Source organism: Cavia porcellus, unplaced genomic scaffold, assembly GCF_034190915.1.
Source record: "Cavia porcellus strain 051 isolate PalLab524CR breed Dunkin Hartley unplaced genomic scaffold, mCavPor4.1 scaffold_25, whole genome shotgun sequence".
NCBI lineage: Eukaryota > Metazoa > Chordata > Mammalia > Rodentia > Caviidae > Cavia > Cavia porcellus.
The window spans coordinates 136,265-151,006 of record NW_026947508.1 but is presented as its reverse complement, the minus strand read 5'-3'; the positions used below and the strand labels follow the sequence as shown (position 1 = coordinate 151,006).

Sequence of the window (14,742 nt, the reverse complement as noted above, 5' to 3'; positions counted from 1 at the left end):
AAAAAGACAAGACCAAAAAAATTAAATAAAAGCAACAGTAGAAAAACAAATTGTTGTAAATCTGAATTTCATCCTTCCTCCCTTAAAAAAGTCTCATAAGGCACCAAAAATTGTTAAAATGTAAAAAATAAATAAGAAATTTTGAATTTTTTCCTTTTTGTTAATTGTTTTATACCTGATTGCTTGCATAAGTAATATTTGTATTGTAAAAAGAAAAAAATATTAGTACAAATTAAACATTGAAGAATAGGGCCAGGGATGTGGCTGAGGTGTAGAATATTTACGTATCAGATACAAGGCCCTGGGTTTGTTTTCCAGCACTGCAAAAGAAAAAAATTGGCAGGGTAGAGAAGGAAGGAGGTAAGGAAGGGAAAAGGGATTTTAAAAAGACAATGGAAGGGAAAAATAGAAACAAAGCTTTTGGAGGAGGAAAAGGGTAAAAAGGGAGGGCAGGGGAGTGTGAAAAAATAATTAAGGTACATTACATTCAGGTACAAATTCCCTGTGATGATGTGATCATTATGTATAGCAAACCTGTACCAATAAAAAACATTACAAATAAAACATAAGCAATAAAAAATACAGAAAGTGAACATCATGTTCTGCACTTCGTAGATGATGGTGCACGCGTCTCGTGATTGTTTCATGCTCACATATGCTGAAATCATTTCCTTTCAGTTGCTTTTCCTCATCTCTAACAGGCATCTTTCTGTTTTTAAAAGATGAAAAATGCAAAGCCATCAGGGCAGCAAACTGGGTCACCTGTCTTTATTTCCTGGGGCTGCTGGAGCAGAGCACCACAGATAGGACTTTTAGAGCAGAATTGTGCTGTCTCACCACTCTGCAGGTTGTAGGTATGAGATCTAGGTAGACCAAATGACTAGGACTGTGAAGCTGGTCTAACAAACATTATATAAGAGAGAGAGAGGCCAGGGGTAAGCCCTGCATGGTAGCACAGGCCTATAATCCAGCAGTCAAGAGGCTGAACTAGGAGGATCACTACAAGTTCGAGACCAGCATGGACTATATAGTGAGACTTGTTTAAAAAAAAGTTTGATTCCTGATACAAAAAAAGAAAAAGAAAGTAAACAAATGGAAAGAAATGTGCTAGCCACATTGGCAACTTTGTTGAATAAACAGGCCTGAGGGTATAGCTCAGCTGCAGAGCACTTACCTCTTGTTCCCAAGGCCTTGATTCAATTCCCAGCCACATCCACCCAGACACAAATCACCCAGTCTGATGCAAGCACTACTTCTAGTGATGGAAAGTCATAAACAATGAAAGGTTCGTAGCCCTGTATGGTGGCTCAGGGCTGTAACTGCAGCACTCTGCAGCACTCTGTGTGGAGGCTGAGGCAGAAAGATTGAAAGTTTGAGCCTTACCTGAACAGCTTAGAAACACTGTCTCAAAATGGAAAATTAAAAAGGGGAGGGACTGGGGATGTAGCTCAGTGAGGAGGACCTTGGTTCATTTCCTAGTACAGGGAAAAAAGATTGGCTTGAATGGTCAAATGAATGAATTTGGGGTTTAGGCTGTGGCTCAGTGACAGCACTTGCCTACCATGTGTAGGGCTTTGGGTTCCATCCCAGAATCACAGAAAAAATTAAAAGGTAAGGGGCTGGGGATTTAGTGCAGCGACATAAGCACCTGCCTTGCAAGCAGGCGGTCATGAGTTCGATCCCCGGTACCGGTAAAAATGAAAAAGACAAAAAAAATGAAAAAGACAAAAAAAAAAAAAAAAAAAAAAAAAATTAAAAGGTAAACTTGTTTCTGCTTAATCCTTCCACAAAATATGCATATTCTAGTCACAAGCCTTAATGTTGTATTTAAGACTATGGTAAATTACAACAGCCACTTCCAAAGGGGCCTTTGGTTAATCTTTGGTCTCATGTACAAACCAACTTAAACTCTTCTTTTTTGTCAATTTTAAACTTTCTGAAATCTTAAAAAAAAAAAATCTTAATAAAAACCTCTATAACATCTCATGGACTCGACTTAGTGATTTTGTTTTGTTTTTGTGTAGAGGATGAACCCAGTGTTTCTGTCATGATAGGCCAGAGCTGTACCACTTAGCTACACTCTTGCCAACCTGATTAATATTAGTATTAGTATTGGTAGTACTAGGAATTGAACTCGTGACCTTGTGCTTGCCAGGTAGATGCTGTGCTGCTGAGCTATACCTCCAGCCCCACCCCTTTTTTACGATAATTTTTTTTTGCTAATTTTATTATACTATATAGAGCTATATTTCTTATGATCCAAGAAACATCAAATTTCTATTTTAAATTTGTTGTTAGAAATATACAGTCTGGGTGTGGTGGCATATGCCTGTATTCCCAACACTTGGGGGCTAAAGTAGGAGGATTGCTGTGAGTTCCAGGCCAACCTGGGGTAGAAAGTGAGATTAAGGCCAGTCTGGACTACATAGTGAAACTCTGTATCAAAAAGACAAACAAACAAATACCCCAGACACAATATTGCACTTTAATTTTTGGTAGTTTAAGGAGTACGTGAGGCAAAAAAAAAAAAGATCAATAAACTACAATTTTTGTCTTGGTTTATAATGAACAAACAGCTTTGTTTATAAGCAGAATTTACAGAGCTAAATTCAGTTAGTTCAATGGCTCAAGTGCTTACCTGGTAAACTCAAGATCATGAGTTCGATCCCCAGTACCAAAAAAGAAAAAAAAATGCGGAAGCATTGCCATACGAACTAGATATTTACAATGCAGATACTGAGGGGCTGGGGATTTAGCTTAGTGGCATAAGTGCCTGCCTTGCAAGGAGGCAGTCATGAGTTTGATCCCTGGTACTGATAAAAAACGAAAAAGCAAAAAAAAAAAAAAAAAAAAAAAAAAAAAAAAAATTGCAGATATTGAAGTCTTACCTCTAAAGAAAAAGTCAGTCTATAGGATATAAATATTTTTTTCAAATCCATTTTGTCTTTGTGAGACAAAGTTTTACTACTGCAGTTCAGATAGGTCTTGAACTCACTTTGTAGCCTAGACTGGCCTCAGACTACAGCAGTCCTCTAGCCTCAGTCACTGAAATGCTAGCATCACAGACGTGTACCACCATGCCCAGCTAAATCTAATTTATTTCCTTTTTTTTTTTTTTTTTTTTTTTTTGCGGTACCGGGGATCAAACTCAAGACCTTGCGCTTGTCAGGCAGGTGCTTATGCCACTGAGATAATCCCCCGCCCAATCTATTTTATTTCAAAAAAAAAAATTCAAAACATGGCAATCGGGGCAACAATAGTACATACATTGTGCATTTTCCCCCTCAAATCATTCACCCGGAGCATATGACATCTGCATTCAGTTGTTCAAACAATACCAGCACAAGTCTTTTTTCTTTTTTCCCACAAATCTTTTTAATGGACTCAGAGAAGTCAGTAATATAACTGATTTCATATACATTATATATACATATGTTGTTTCAGCTTCTCACACTAGTGAGACAATATGATGTGTACATATGTGTGTCTGATTTATTTTATTTATGAGTGTGGTCTCAAGTTGCATCCATTTTTCTATAAAAGTCTTCAGTTTATCCTTCCCTCTAGCTGAGTAGTATGTCATTGTAGAAAAATACCACTTCTTTTTTTTTTTTTTTTCTTTTTGAGACAAAGTCTAGCTATGTAGTTGAGGCTGGCCTTAGGCTTACTTTGTAACCCAGGCTGGTCTCAAACGTGCCATTATCTTGCCTCAGCCTCCCAAATGCTGGGATTACAGGAGTGTGCACTTCTATGCCCAGCTACCACATCTTTTATCCATTCCTCAGTTGATGGGCACTTATGCTGTTTCCAAGATCTGGCTATTACAAATTGTACTGCTATAAACATGGGTGCATATATATCTCTGTGGTATGATTTTTAAAATTATTTTGGGAAGATATCCAGAAGGGGGATAGCTGGATTGAATGGGAACTCTAGTCCTAGTTTTTTAAGGAATCTTTACACTGAATTCCACAGTGGTTGCACCAGTCTGCATTCCCACCAACAGTGGAGAAGGGTTTCTTTTTGCCCATAGCCCCTTCAGCATTTGTTATTGCTTGCTAATAGCCATTCTTTCTGGGGTGAAGAGGTATCTCAATGTTGTTTTTAATTTGCATCTCTGGAATGACCAGTGATGTTGAATATTTTTTCACATATTTATTTGCAGTTTGTATTTCTTCATCTGGGAGGTGTGTATTCATCTCAGGGATTGTGATGCCCTATCTTGTCTTTGTTGCCCAGGATTGCCTTTGCTATTCGAGGTCTCTTGTGGTTCCAGAGGAATTTGCAGATTGTTTTGTCTAATCTTGTGAGATATACTATTAGAATTTTGATTGGGATTGCACTGAATCTGTATTTGATTGAATTTTGTATAGAATTTTGATTGGGATTGCACTGAACAGTTTTGGAAGTATGGCCATTTTCACTATATTGGTTCTTCCTACCCAAGAACATGGGATATCTCTCCATTTTTTAATATTCTTTTCAACCTTCTTTTTCAGAATACTGTAGTTTTCAATGTAGAGGTCTTTTACATTCTTTGTTAGATTGATTTCTAGGTATTTCACTTTTTTGGATGCTGTTGTAAAAGGTATGGTTTTCCTGATTTTTCTCTCAGTGAGTTTGTTATTGGTATTGTCTTTTTATCGGTACCAGGGATCGAATGCACGACTGCCTGCTTGCTAGGCAAGCGCTTATGCCGCTGAGCTAAATCCCCAGGCCCTAAGGCTATTAACTTTTAAGTGTTGACCTTTGTAACCAGCTATGTTACTGAATTTGCTTATTAAATCTAGAAGTCTTTTGGTGGAGTTTTTGGGAGTTTCTTCTATGTAGAGTGTCACATCACCTGCAAATAATGATAGTTTAACTTCTTCCCTTCCTGTCTTTATTCCTTTTCTTTCTTTTGTCTAATTGCTCCTGCTAAAGTTTCTAGGACTGTGTTGAATAAGAGTGCAGACAGTGGACATCCTTGTTTTGTTTCTGATTTTAGAGTGAAAGCTTTCAGTCTTTTGTCCATTTACTACGATGTTGGCTGTTGGTTTCTCACAGATGGCCTTTACCAGATTGAAATAAAGACCATCTATTCCAATTTTCTGTAGGGTTTTTTTTTTTTTTATCATGAATGGGTGCTGGACTTTGTCAAAACCTTTTTCTGTATCTATTGAGATGATCATATGATTTTTGTCCTTGTTTCTGTTAATATAGTGTATTACATTTATGGATTTACATATGTTGAATCATCCCTACATCCCTGAGATGAATCCAACTTGCTCATGGTATATAATCTTTTTGATGATTTGCTGAAATCTGTTTGCCAGTATCTTATTACGGATTTTGGTATCGATGTTCATTAGCGAGATTGGCCTGTACAGAGTAATGCTTGCTTCCAGAAATGAATTTGGGAATATTGCTTCCCTTTTGAATTCATTAAAGAGTTTGAGAAGTAATGGTGCTAGGTCTTTACTAAATTTCTTGTAGAATTGAGCAGTGAATGCATCAGGCCTGGGCTTTTCTTTGTTGATAGGTTTTTAATTACATCTTTAATTTTCTTGATTGATATTGGATTATTCAGGATTTTTATATCTTCTTGCCTAAGCTTTGGTAATTCATATATATCTAGGAATCTGTCTATTTCTTCTGTGTTTTCCGTCTTATTAAAATACAAGTTTTCAAAGTAGGTATAGATGATTTTCTGGGTTTCTGCAGGGTCTGTTGTGGTTTTACCCTTTTAATTCCCAATTGCATGGATTTAAGTCCTTTCCTTTCTTTTCCTTTTTTTTTTTTTTTTTTTTTGGTCTTTTTTCTTTTTATCGGTACTGGGGATCAAACTCACCCACGACTGCCTGCTTGCAAGGCAGGCGCTTATGCCGCTGAGCTAAATCCACAGCCCCCTCTTTCTTTCCTTTTTTGATAAGGTTGGCTAAGGCTTTGTCAATTTTATTTAATCTTTCAAAGAACCAGCTCTTTGATTCACTGAGTCTTTGTATTGTTTTTCAGCCTGCAGTGTGTTAATTTGTGCTCTGATATTTACAATTTCTTTCCTTGTATGAGCTTTTGGTTTAGCCTGCTCTTCTTTTTCTAGAAGCTTGAGGTTCAACATTAAGTTGTTTATATGTGCTTGCTCTATTTTCCTGATATGGGTATTTACTGCTTTATAAAGTTCCTTGTTAAGTCTGCTTTCATCGTTATTTATATATAGGAATTGCGTTTTTTGAGTGTTGACTTTGTATCCAGCTACATTACTGAATTTGCTTACTAAATCTAGTAGTCTTTTGGTGGAGTTAGATGTAAATATTATTAATTGAACAAAAGCACCTCCTCCTCTCCCAATTCTGAAGAGTATTTTTAAGTCAAAAGGTATTGGTGAGAAATGCTTTTGTGATTTCTTCCAAGTGAATACATGGCAGGGCAGTTTGTTTTTAGAGCATCTGAACCGGCTCACCCAAATATAAATATACTACTATTCCCTACATGATTTGAAAAAGTGCAAGTTAACTAGTGCATTATAATTTCTAAGATCAGTTTCCTATACTTTGTCTAAGACACACAAAAATATTGAGGGACTAGTGCTGTAATTTAGTGAAAGAGTGCATGCGTGCTCCGTAGGCCCTGCCTTGGATTCCCAAAAACATTCACCCCCAAGAAGATATACTTTTATTATAGTGAAACTGTTCTACACTGACTAGATTTGTTATTTGACTTTTAAATTTTCAATTAGAAAGATCTACTTTATTTTTTAAACCAATTAGAAAGCTACTTCAAAAGTAGCTATTTGTGTAAGTATACATCAAGATTTAGACCTATTTAACAGTGTAGTAAACATTGAAAACACTAAAATATAAATAGAATATAAGATAAGTATATAATACAGAGCACTCATTTTTGGCCCTACCTATAAAACAAATGCAGCAGTACTTTATTACCTTTCAGATCTTTGGAAAGTCTTAATTTTATTTTTTATTTTTTATTTTTTGCAATTGGGAATCAAGCTCACAAACTGGTACTTGCCAGTCAGGTGCTATCCCGCCAAGCTATATCCCTGGACCTAAACATCTTTTTATTTTTTTGGTACTGGGAATCAAACTCATGATCTTGCACCTGCCAGGCAGGCACTGTGCCACTGAGCTTTATCCACAGTGCCTTCCAGCCCTAAATTTCTAACCATTAATTTTTGTTTCCTCCAGAGTGAAAAATCACAGGTTTTTAACTAATTAGTTAATTTTTTTTGGAGACAGGGTCTTCCTATGTAGTGCAGGCTGACCTTGAACTCACCGTGTAGACCAGAGTGGCCTTGAACTCATGGCAATCCTGCCTCAGCATCCCAGGTGCTGGGATTATAGGATTATATTTGGCTAGAAATCACAAATATGAACTGGTATCTCTAAAGTAAGTGATTTCCTTTTGTCACAAATCTGCAAAATGAATGGTTATTCAGTGTTAACTAGCAGTTCTACATTTTAATCCTACACGAACACGAAGACCTCTTCTTTCAAACCTGGAAAGATATGATTTCTTCTTAAACAACCAACTAATTGCATAGTTTTGATACAGTAACAAAAATCATCATAGAATTATAAAGGCATTAGTATATGTTAAACCAACTGAAAGGGACTGTTAAAAACAGTCTATTTTGAAAGCCAGGTGTGGTGGCACATGCCTGTAATCCTAGAAAATAAACTTAGTAAACAGGAATACAAATTTTAATTCAAAACATAGCTCTTTGAAATGTCCTATTTCCTTGCATACAGCGGATAATACATTTTTCATAGTTTTTAACATTACGTATAAAGATTAGGCAGTCATACATATTTGAATATGTTCACACCAATAGGAGTTTAAGTCTCATCTGCAGGCCTGTATTTGCTTGATGGTTTGTGAACTGCAAACTGTTCATAAAAATAAGACTTCTGCAGGAGGTGTGTAAGCAAAGCCAATGACTGCATCATCCGCCTCTGGTACACTAGCATTCACAATACAGTCATCAGAAGACACACACAGAGCACAGAACTGTTTCCTCTGTAAATACTGTGTCGAAGTTCTGGATATCATCTAGTCCAGCCTCATTAGGATTAGAATCCTCTTTTGTACAAGGTCAGTTCAGTTGAGTGATTTAAAAAAAAGAATGATTCTGAATTTCAAGAGTTTTCTTTGGCAATTGATTGATTCTGCCTATTTTCTTCTAAGAAATCTTCTAGAATGGACCAGGCCATGAGGCTCATTCCTGGCCTCAAATTTAGGGGCTTGTGAAGAATATTAACAAATCTCTCAGTAGTAAAAAGTAGCAATCCATCCAGCATTTCATACAGGCAAGCACCAAGGCATCACCAATCCTCAGTGTTGTCATAAGTGCAAGGTATTCTGGTGTCCTACAAAATGCTGTGGTGGTATCAGAGACAGCAATTCCTTCTTTACAAAGCCAAAATCTGTTAAGACAACATGTCCTACTGAATTCAAAAGAATATTTTTTGGTTTCAAGTCTCTGTACATTATTTTGATGAAGTTCAAGTAACCTAATGCACTGGAAATTTCAGCAACATATTTCATCTGTGTTTAGGAAATTCCCTCCATTAACAAAATCCAGAACAAAATAAAGTTTTCACTTGTTTGGAAAGAATAATGTAATCCAACCAGAAATGAGTGTTTCACATTTTTTAAGAGAACATTACGTTCAGTCACAATGTCTTTGCTCTTTCCTGTTGAGAACTACTTTATTCTGTAATACTCTGACAGCATAAAATTTTCCATCCAGTATTTATTTCACAAAAAGAACCTTGCCAAGCTTGCCTTTTCCAGTAACTTTTAAAAAGTCAAATTCAGGTAATCCCAGCACTCGGGAGGCTGAAGCAAGAGGATTGTTGCAAGTTTGAGACCAGCCTGGGCTACAAAGTGAGCTCAAGGCCAGCCTGAACTGCAGAGTGAGACCCTGTCTCAAAAAAAAAAAAATGGGGCTGGGGATTTAGCTCAGTGGCATAAGCGCCTGCCTTGCAAGCAGGCAGGCGGTCTTGAGTTTGATCCCTAGTACCGATAAAAAAAAAAAAGTCAAAGCCAGTTGGTTTATCATGACGATTTCCAGGTGGTCTCAGGCTGATGTTCTGTGAGGTACAATGTAGCTTCTGAGTGCTTCTTTCATCTTCAGATGTATCTGACTGATGTGTTGGGCTGTCCATTTGAAGGAATGCTCTAACATCTGGATGACTGTTTTCACACAACAATTGTATTTCGTGTGTGATTCAGTGTCCAGTATGGCACCACAAAGCGGGGCTGCTTTGGCTCCATTGTCTCTGGCTAATGCTAGCTGAAGTTTCTTGCCTGCTGAAGAATTGCCCTGCTCCTTGAGGGGCTGGTGTGCTTCTCACATGGGTGAGGCATGGCCCCGGTACAGACTGGACATCTGGGGTCCTTGGTACTCATGGAAGATGAGGAAGTGGCATTTCTCTTTTTTTTTTTTGTATCGGGGATTGAAGTTATGAGCATGTGCTTGCCAGGCAGGCGCTTATGCCACTGAGCTAAATCCCCAGTCCCTGGAAGTGGCACTTTTGAAAACATCACCTGCCACTGCAGAGTCAACAAAGGCACACCTGGACTCCCAGGAACCTTAAGGACCCTAGGAAAGACCAACTCTAGATTTGGGAGATGGGTAATAAAATGAGAGATGAGGGTGGGGCCTCAGAAAGATGGGCCACACAGAGAGGGGTGCTTGCCTGGCCCAGAGAGTTGCTTGTCGGGCAGGGCACAGGCCTGAGGCTCTGGGGGGCTCTCTGAGACAGGGCAGGCCCCTCTCCCACTGCGGCCCCAAACCAAGCACTCACTCTGTCAGGCACTTCAATATGCTACAAAGGTAGGATCCCATTTGTCTTCCTGAAGCCCTGAGATTGAGGCAGGATAAAAGATAGCAAGATGGGTAGAAAGGACACAAGGAAAATCATAACTTTATTTAATATTTTTTTTTTTGGCCAGTCATCGAACTCAGGATCTTGCTCTTGCCAGGCAGGTACTGTGCTGCTGAGCTATATCCTCGGCCTTGAAAATCATGATTTTAAAACTGAGCTTTTAAGAGAACTGCAGGGCACAAAGTTACTAAAAAAATCCCTGTCTTACGAGACACAGTAAGTCTGAATATTAGGGCTATGCCTTTCCCTGTAAATTGGGCTCTATTTTTCACAAATTTCACACTATACTCCCAAAGAAGCACTATTAAGTACATAGCAGCTCTCAAATGCAAATGATTTGTATTCTGACTTGGCAGACACTAGTAGACATCCTAGATCATCTGTCTTGAGGACACCCCAAGACCACAGGAAAATCCCAGCCCAGTCTCTTAGCTGTGTGCTGTACTCCCTTCTCAGCATGGACCTCTTTCTGCCCAGTAAAACTACATATTCCTCTCACTGACAGTTCTTTCCCACGAGTCAAAAGCTATGCCTGGGAGAAGATGAATTGAAGTCTTTATTTCTTCTTTAGCGGGACCTCTACAGACCAAGTCTGGTGACAGGATAAACAAAACAACCTATTTTAAAGGGTGCAGGCAGGAACAGGGCCCATCCTCGGGCTTTTCTTTCTGCTCTGCACCCCTCCCCTCTGGTTGGGCCCATCTAGACCCATTCCCCAACTGGAGCCCAGGAGACTGGGAGAGCTCAGGAGGCTGCTGCCCTGATAAGAGTCCCAGTAGTGGGCACTTGCAGCTCTTGCTCAGCTCACCCCAGGGAAAGAGGGGAAATGGAAGGGGCAGGAGGCTGGCAGTGGTAAGGTGCCTAAAAACAGGACAGGTCCTGACCATCTAGACCTTAGAGTCATCCAGAAGGGCAGGGCAGAGGAGCCAGATCCCGACAAAGAGGGGCTTTCTGGGCTGGCAGGGTCACCTGGCTTCTCACCTTTACCTGGGGCCAGAGGAGAATGGGCAGCCTCACCCAGGAGTGATAGCCAGCCTTACCATCAACCCTGAGACACTCACCCCACCTCAGTGCCCTAGAAGGACCTGGGATGGGCTCAGAAAAGGCTAAGAGGCTCCTCCAAGGTCAGGGATGGGGAAAAGGTGTTGGAACAGAGATGGAGAAACTTGGTCGATGAGGTGACCCTTCAGTACACCAGCTGTTTCACTTCTTCACAGAAAGGTTGCAAGAGTTGGGTGTGGTGTGCATGCCTGCAACCTGAGCACTAAGGATGCTGAGACTGGAGGATCACTTAAGAGTTGGAGACCAGCCTGAGCTACAGTGAATTCAAAGTGAATTCAAGATCAGCCTGCACTAAGTAATGAGACCTTGTGTCAGACAAAACAAAAGTTGCAAAGCTCCCCAGCTGTCCTAAACACCAGGTCCCTGCTGGTCCTGCCTGTTCTGCCTTTCTCTTTTTTTCTCTTGTGAATTCTGGGAATTCTGCTATCTTTATGGAGGCTGCAGAGCTGCCCTCCCCACTTAAGTCCCCACCCTACAGGCTTGTGTGTGACTCGTTTGCTTGCTTGAGGCAGGCCCCCAACTGATTCAGGAGCACCAGGGGGATCTGCAGCCCAAGGCTCTGGAGCCCTGCAATCCTCCTGAGTGGATGCAGAATACCCGGATCTGAGCATTGCAAAGCTGGGAGTATCCTGCTGTAAACCAAAGTGAAACAACAGTAAACTCGAAAATAATCATAAAGTATGTTTCCCACTCTGTTCTCTGAATCAATCAACTGAAAAGTTTTAACAATTGGCCCTGTCCTCCCGCCCCCCCTCCTTTGTAACAGCTCTACCTGCCTGGAGCTCAACTCACTATTGGGCAATCCAGAAAAATCACTAATCCCAGGACATTATTCTGTCTAGCTTGTGTCACTAATTTGTGATATTACGTGCGCAGTGGCAGAACTGCCCTCCCCTGATATCTCCACTCCAGCCTTCTGTTCCGCGGTGTCGCCTTGACCCTGTGGTGTCACCTGACGCAACTGCCTGCCGGCCCGGGCCATCAGCCTGTGTAGCCCAGTCCCCGCCGGGTGAGCTCATCCTCTCCCACACCGCTGGCCCACTCTGGGTGCTGAGCAAAGCTCAGGGACAGATTTCCAGCGAGAACAGGGAAGGAAGCGGCAATCAGCTCGCTGTGCCCAGTAGAGGTCGGTGGTCTGAGGCTTGGAGGGTTGGGGGGCCTGACGGGGGCGGGGCGCGCGCGGGCGTGGGAAAGGGCTCGGGCCCGGATTCACACGCCCTCTGGCGGCTCGCCCTTAAACAGCGGGCGCTGCGCGCGAGCTCGGGCCGGGGTCCTCTGGAAGGCCCGGAGTGCCCACGCACTCCGCAAGGAAGCAGAGCTCCTCCCCGCTGGGAGGGGCGCCGGCCTGCACCAACCGGACTCCAGCCGAGACCTGCAGCCTCGCGAAGTAGGTCCGGGCCACGCAGAGGGGCCGAGGCGGGAGTGATTCAGTTGCTCTCCGACCCGCAGTCCTCCAAGCCGGTGGTGGAGAAGCCTCACCCAGCTTAAGACCTTCATCTGGGCTTCCTCAGGAAATAAGTGCGCGGGGCGGCTGCGAGAGCTGAAAGCCGAGTCCACGAATGCCGCGGAGGAGGGGTGTCTAGCACCGCGTCTTTGACACCAGAGCTCCCGCCGCGCGAAAGTGGAGAAGGCTGACCTCCTGGAAACGACCGCAAGACACCTGCGCAACCCGCAGCACAGCAGGTGACGGTCGAGGCGCAGGTGCTGGGCGCGAGCCTCCGCCTCTCCGCAACCGAGCTCCGGGCCGACACAGCTGTCCTGGCCAAGGAGTACGCGGGCTTCCCCGAGTGCCTGGCCGAGGCACAGCGCCTCAGTCCGGACTCGGCTCGCGCCCGCCGCGCCACCTAGCGGCCCGCCCTGGTCGCGCTTCCTCGACGCCCTCCGCCGCCCAGCTGCGCCCGCTGCGCTCGCCGCCCCGCGGCCTTGCCCCCTGCTGTGCCCCGGGGTTCTTGCCGTGCCCAAGTCGGGACGCAGGCCCGGGCGGGCCCCGGAGGCCGCGGCTGCGAGGCGCTGCCGCCATTCCTGGCGCGCGGGCTTGACCGAGACTGTACCACAGGCCCGTGTCACGACGTTTTTGGGTTGTGAATGGCGTGGTTCCTGAGAGCCATCAGCTAGAATAGCGCCGCACATTCAGCCGCGCGCGCGCGGGCTGCGTAGCTCAGCCCCAGAAAACCCTTTCCTCAAGCCCCGCCCCTTCCACGCGCCCCTCCCCTTCCTGGCTTCGCCCTTCCCAGCCAGCTTCGCCCTCTCGCCCCGCCCCCATCGTGACCCTGCGGAAGACCTCCCTCGGTGTGGGATTTGAATTTCCAGCGTCTGCAGTGGAACCCAGGACCCACCTTGGGGTGGCACTGGGGTGTATGTCGCAGGAGGTGTAGGTAGGAAGGTGACAATCACCCAGATTTCCAGGATGTAAGGTGCTCAGAGTTTTGATTCTGATACCACCCCCTTTCAAATGTCCCTCACTGATGAATTGATACAATTGGATGTACTGGACAATAGAAGGGAACAAAGTACTGAAACATACTACGATTTGGATAAATCTTGAAATTATGCTTTCAAAGCAGTCACAAATGGTCACATAATGTATGATTCCATTCACATGCAATGTCAAGAGTGTGCCAAACAGTAGGAAGCAGGTTAGTGGTTTGCTGGAGCTGAGATAGAGAAATGTGGAGACAGTTATAACCAAAGTTTCTTTGGGAGGTGACAAAACTAAATTATGATAATTGTACAAATCTTTAACCATGTTAGAAATCACTGAATTTAAGTGGGTGGATTATATGATGTATCATAAAACTTGTTAATTCCCTTCCTAAAAACCAATAAGGAAAAAATTCAGAAGCAACTGAGAAAAAAAGACCAGCTGGGCATGGTGGTGCATGCTTATAATCCATTCCAGCACCTGGGAGGCTGAGGCAGGAGAATTGCTGAGAGTTTGAGGCCAGCTTGAACTACATGGCGGGAGCCTGGCTTGAATAAAACAAAATAACAAACCACCGTGTTACACACAGGACATGAAAGATGAACAGATTTATCATGGGGACAGTGCAAGAAAGAAGACAATGAAAAGACCTTTAAAGTACCCAAAGTAGCCAGGTGTGGTGCACATACCTATAATTCCAGTGTTCTGGGAGGCTAAGGAAGGAAGATTGCAAATGTGAGCCCAGTTTGGGCTAGTTACCAAGACCTATCTCAGAATGAAATTTAAATGCCAGATGTGGAGCCACACACTTTAATCCCAGCATTTGAGATTCTTTGAGCCAGAGAGGTTCAAACTGGGCAACCACAGGAAAGTGAATTAACTGGATTTTTACCTCATACAAAGTTAGGCAAAAATGTCTTAGATATAAGACCAAGAGAATAATGCATGAATGGAAAATGGACAAATTGGACTTCATCAAAAATAAGAACTTTTTAGGGGGGTTGGGGGTGTAGCTCAGCAGCATCAGTGCCTGCTTGGCAAAAACAACAACAACAACAACAACAACAACAAAAAACAAAGCCGAACTTCTGCTGGTGACACATGATTATAATCCCAGCTACACATGAGGCCAAGACAGGAGGATTACAAATTCAAACCCAGCCTGGGAAACCTTAGTGTGACTCTATCTCAAAGTAAAAAATATAAAGGCTTAAAGTAGATCAGTGGTAGAGTGATTCTAGGTTCAATTCCCAGTACCACCAAAAATAAATGCAACAAATACAAAGGGTTGTACCTGTAGCTCAATGGTCAAGTGCTTGTCTGAGACCCTGGGTTCAGTCCCCAGTCCCTACCCCCACTCCAAACAAAAGT

The 14,742-nt window shown here is 42.7% G+C and overlaps 1 protein-coding gene and 1 pseudogene across 1 annotated transcript in view; one reads left to right on the top strand and one right to left on the bottom strand.

Annotated features, from left to right (window-relative positions):
• Positions 1-14,742, top strand: part of Noc2l (NOC2 like nucleolar associated transcriptional repressor) — a 69,609-nt gene that overhangs the window by 18,765 nt on the left and 36,102 nt on the right. The window lies entirely within an intron of this gene.
• Positions 7,682-13,079, bottom strand: LOC106027827 (serine/threonine-protein kinase Sgk3-like; annotated as a pseudogene).